This window comes from Lolium perenne, chromosome 6 (assembly GCF_019359855.2).
Source record: "Lolium perenne isolate Kyuss_39 chromosome 6, Kyuss_2.0, whole genome shotgun sequence".
Lineage (NCBI taxonomy): Eukaryota > Viridiplantae > Streptophyta > Magnoliopsida > Poales > Poaceae > Lolium > Lolium perenne.
The window spans coordinates 8,203,385-8,209,274 of record NC_067249.2 but is presented as its reverse complement, the minus strand read 5'-3'; the positions used below and the strand labels follow the sequence as shown (position 1 = coordinate 8,209,274).

The 5,890-nt window shown below is 43.2% G+C and overlaps 1 pseudogene; it reads left to right on the top strand.

Moving 5' to 3' along the window:
- Nucleotides 1-4,829: 4,829 nt before the first annotated feature.
- Nucleotides 4,830-5,688, top strand: LOC127310892 (probable cinnamyl alcohol dehydrogenase 6; annotated as a pseudogene).
- The last annotated feature ends 202 nt before the right edge of the window (nucleotides 5,689-5,890 follow it).

The window sequence follows — 5,890 nt, the reverse complement described above, 5'->3', positions numbered from 1 at the left end:
CTCTTATGTTAATACTCAGAAAGTTGACAATCTCGTTAATTATGTGGAAATAGTAGATTTTACCATTCGTTAACAGTTTCTCATAAGTTCATCTGACATTGAAATGTGGCCATGGGTAATTTGATACTCAACATGGCCATCTTCTTTCTAAATACTCGGGACACCTTATGAACTCATAAATTATACATAATTTGTACACTTATATGTTTATAAAGGGCTTTGTCAGAAATTTAACCATTTCTCATGTGTAGCAAGGGCTTATTTGATGATCAACATGACAATCTCCCTTCCAACTACTTGGGGAAATCATGATCTTGTTAATTAAATATAATCAATAGACTTAAGCATTGATTAAGGTTTGTCACAAGGTCAGTGTTCACTCACATGGAACACTCTATAATTTTTAATCACCATGCCCATCCACCTTGATAATATTCGGGACACTTGAAGATATCATTAAGTATGCGAAGTTAGTATATTTGGACATTGATTACTTGTTTACGAGAAAGTCAGATCACTACGGGAAAAACTGCCGTTGCCGTGCACTACATCTTTGCCGTGTGTTTCCGCACGGCAAAGATTTCTTTGCCGTGCGCACGTAGAAAAACGCATGGCAAAGATTTTGGCCACGGCAAATGATGTCTACTTCCCCCTCCTTTTCCTGTAGACAGTGTTGGGCCTCCAAGAGCAGAGGTTTGTAGAACAGCAGCAAGTTTTCCCTTAAGTGGATCACCCAAGGTTTATCGAACTCAGGGAGGAAGAGGTCAAAGATATCCCTCTCATGCAACCCTGCAACCACAAAGCAAGAAGTCTCTTGTGTCCCCAACACACCTAATAGGTGCACTAGTTCGGCGAAGAGATAGTGAAATACAGGTGGTATGAATAAGTATGAGCAGTAGCAACGGTGCCAGAAAATAGCTTGCTGGCGTGTAGTTGATGGTGGTAGTATTGACGATAGTAACACAGTGAAACAGTAAACAAGCAGTAGTAACGCAGCAGTATTTAGGAACAAGGCCTAGGGATTAGACTTTCACTAGTGGACACTCTCAACATTGATCACATAACAGAATAGATAAATGCATACTCTACACTCTTGTTGGATGATGAACACATTGCGTAGGATTACACGAACCCTCAATGCCGGAGTTAACAAGCTCCACAATTCAATGTTCATATGTAAGTAACCTTAGAGTGCATGAAAGATCAATTCGACTAACCAAGTACTAACATAGCATGCACACTGTCACCTTCGTGCTTATGTAGGAGGAATAGTACACATCAATACTATCATAGCAATAGTTAACTTCATAATCTACAAGAGATCATAATCATAGCATAAACCAAGTACTAACACGGATGCACACACTGTCACCATTACACCGTGTAGGAGGAATAAAACTACTTTAATAACATTGCTAGAGTAGCACATAGATAAATTGTGATACAAAATACATTGCAATCATAAAGAGATATAAATAAGCACCTCACTATGCCATTCATAACAGTGAATAAGTATTCTGTGAAATATAGCCTAAGAGACCCACACGGTGCACACACTGTCACCTTTACACACGTGGGACAAGGAGTCTCCGGAGATCACATAAGTAAAATTCACTTGACTAGCATAACGACATCTAGATTACAAGCATCATCATATGAATCTCAATCATGTAAGGCAGCTCATGAGATTATTGTATTGAAGCACATATGAGAGAGATGAACCACATAGCTACCGGTACAGCCCCGAGCCTCGATGGAGAACTACTCCGTCCTCATGGGAGCAGCAGCGGTGATGAAGATGGCGGTGAAGATGGCAGCGGTGTCGATGGAGAAGCCTTCCGGGGGCACTTCCCCGTTCCGGCGGCGTGCCGGAACAGAGACTCCTGTCCCCCAGATCTTGGCTTCGCGATGGCGGCGGCTCTGGAAGGTTTCTGTGGGTTTCGTCGAACGCCTCAGGGTTTTCGCGACGGAGGCTTTAAATAGGCGAAGAGGCGGCGCAGGAGGGCTAAAGGGGTGGCCACACCATATGGCGGCGCGGCCAGGGCCTGGGCCGCACCGGCCTATGGTCTGGGGGCCCAGTGCCCCCCTCTGATCCTTCTCGTGTGTTTTGGATGCTTCCGGTGAAAATAGGAACCTGGGCGTTGATTTCGTCCGATTCCGAGAATATTTCGTTACTAGGATTTCTGAAATCAAAAACAGCAGAAAACAGGAACTGACACTTCGGCATCTTGTTAATAGGTTAGCTCCAGAAAATGCACGAATATGACATAAAGTGTGCATAAAACATGTAGATAACATCAATAATGTGGCATGGAACATAAGAAATTATCGATACGTCGGAGACGTATCTGCAAACACAGATACGAGCGCACGACAAAGATTTGATTCACGGCAACGACGGAAGAGAGCGCACGGCAAAGAAAGTTGCACGGCAAAGGACCAACATAGCGCATGGCAAAGATAGGCTACACGGCAAAGGCGTTGGCACACGGCAAAGCACGAAAGGCATCACCGTGCACGCCTTTGCCAAGTGTTTTTTAACAAACGCACGTCAAAGCAAGTCTTTACCTAGTGTTTTTAATAAACACACGGCAAAGGAAGCCTTTGCCTAGTGTAAGCGCACGGCAAAGATGTAAAAACTGGATTTCTTCTCAGCTCAAAAGGTATGGCGTGGTATAGTTATCAACAAACGAACACATAGCTCAGTGGCAAGGTTGCACGCTTTCCCTACTCTGTGTCTTAGGTTCGAATCCTAGACCGACCATTTGGATCTTTTTTAAGATAAAACATATTTAACACACGGTAAAGAAGCGACCTTTGCCGTGCGGCGTCGCACGGCAAAGAAGCGACCTTTGCCTTTTCCGTGCAACATTGGCAAGGCGCACGGCAAAGAAGCCTTTGCCGTCAATGGCTTTACCGTGAGGTCTTTGCCGTGCGACATCGCACGGCAAAGCCTTTGCCGTGCATATAAGGTTGCACGGCAAAGACAGTTTTTCCGTAGTGGATTTTACTCACATGTAGCCATTGCTGATTTGATTCTCCCCATGACCATAACCATCTCCCTTCTTTATAATCGGGGAACTTAATTAATTGATGATCTTCTTGATCAAATAGAATCAAGAGACTTGACCATTGATTAAGGGTTTTTCAGAAAGTAATCGTTCATTAACATGGAGACCTGGATGATCTACACTCCAAGTGCCCATCTCCCTTGTTAATACGTGAGGCGTATGAAAATCTCATTAATTATGTAGAGTCGGTAGACTTTGCCAATTACTAAGGGTTTGTCAGAAAGCCACCTTACACTAACATGTAGCCAAGGATGTTTTGATTCTCATCATGCCCACCTCCCTTCTCAATATTCGGGACAATTGAAGATCTCTCTAATTATGAAGAATTTGTAGACTTGGACATTGATTAAGTTTTTTCACAAAATCACCATTCGTTCCCAAGTAACATGGCTGATTTGATTCTCCGCATGAATATCTCCCTTATTAATACTTGGGAAACTTCATGATCTTGTTAATTATATAGAATCAATATACTTGAGAAGACAACATTCACTCACATGCATCATTGGCTGATTTGTTCTCCATGTGCCCAACTCATATGTTAATACTGGGAAAAGTTGACAATCTTGTTAATTATGTGGATATAATAGATTTTACCATTCGTTAACAGTTTTTCAGAAGTTCATCCGGTACTGAAATGTAGGCATGGGTGATTTGATGCTCAACATGCCCATCTTCTTTCTAAATGCTTGGGACACCTTATTATCTCATTAATTATACATAATTTTTAGACTTATAGTTGATAAAGGGCTTGCCAGAAAGTTACCTTTCGCTCACATGTAGCAAGGGCTTATTTGAAGATCGACATGACAATCTCCCTTCTTACTACTCGGGACAAATCGTGATCTATTTAATTAAATATAATCAAGAGACTTAACCATTGATTAAGTTTTTGTCAGTATGTCACTATTCACTCACATGGAACACTTGATGATTTTTAATATTCGTGCCCATCTCCTTTATAATATTTGGAACACTTGAAGATCTCATTGAATATTCGAAGTTAGTACAGATGTAGCCATGGCTGATTTGATTCTCCACATGACCATGACCATCTCCCTTCTTTATAATCGGGACGCTTAATAATGATCTTCTTGATCAAATAGAATCATACTTCACCATTGATTAAGGGTTTGTCAGAAAGTCATTGTTAACTAACCTGGAGCCCTGGATGATCACGAGTGGAATTTGACCTAATATTAAGTGTAGTTAGAGTTAAAATGGTTCATGTGAGAGACTAAAAAATGGAAAAAATAATATTTTTTTTTGATTTTTTTTAAAATAATTCGAGCCAGAATTGCCAAACGATCGTTATTTCTATGCCGACGGCCAGTCTATGCCAACAGCAACTGAGTCTGTGCCGAGAACATAGTGCTGACGCCGAGCTGTCGACGGCGGTCCATCGGGACAGGGTTGTGCCGACGGCATGGTGGCTGTCGGTACCTTGACTGGTTTGGATGTGCATGTCTATATTTACATAGGGTACACACCGTCTATAATACAGGTCAGGTGTACAAGTACAAAAATCACAAATATATAGATCTATGATTTTCTGTACTTATACAATACACCTATATACACTAGCTAGATCTAGAGGTGTTGCGACCTACCAAACCGCCCCAGATGACTGACCCCAGCCGCATCAATCTGTATAAGTAGGCCGTTGCTTAGGTGCTGATATAATCACAACTCACAAACCAGAACCAAAGACGCAATAGAAAGACAGACAAAGCACCGTCTGCGAAAGATTTTTTTGTGATGGAGGTGACACCGAGCCACACACAGGCCGTGAGCGGGTGGGCGGCCATGGAGGAGTCCGGCAAGGTTGTGCTCTTTTCCTTCAAGCGGAGGGAGAAGGGCGTGGACGACGTGACGATCAAGGTACAATACTGCGGGATGTGCCACACGGACCTCAACTACATCAACAACGCCTGGGGCAACACCATATACCGTCAAGTTTGCCAAGGCCTTCGGGCTCCACGTCACCATAGTCAGCACGTCGCCGGCGAAAGAGCGCGAGGCCAGGGAGAGCCTCAAGGCGGACCACTTCGTCCTCAGCACCGACCAGAAACAGATGCAGGTACATATACGCACTAATTATGTTAGGGGTCGATTGAATCGCAAGTCAACTTATGCACTAAACTAATCAATCAATTAATTAGGCTATGGCGAGGAGCCTTGACTATATCATCGACACGGTGTCAGCGCAACACTCTCGCTAGGACCCCTCTTGGAGCTGCTCAAGGTGAACGGCAAGCTGGTGCTCGTCGGTGCCCCTAACAAGCCCGTCGAACTCCCGTCACTACCGCTTATCTTCGGGAAGAGGACGGTGAGCGGGAGCCTGACGGGAGGCATGAAGGAGACGCAGGAAATGATGGACCTGTGCGGGGAACACAACATCACCTGCGACATCGAGCTTGTCTCAGCTGACAAGATCAACGAGGCACTAGCAAGGCTCGCCCTAAACGACGTCCGCTACCGTTTCGTGGTTGATATTGGCTCCACGCTCTAGTTCGATCTGATTGGAGATACCTTTCATTTCAGTTCACCATGTGTTTTAACACGTCGTGTCTTCGCAAAATGTGTTATCAAGGATAAGCTTGCAAACTGTAATTTGGCACGGAAATCTACAGTGTTTTTGTTTTTGTCACTAAGATGAGATCCACGTTCTATCTAGTCAATCATCAAATAGCTTCTTACTTCCACGTTCCACCATACACATGTTACAAATATATCTAATAACTTGTTATCTGCAATATTTTACTATTAAGGTCATGTGATGTTACATTTCTTCACACTTCACATTATTTACATGTCAA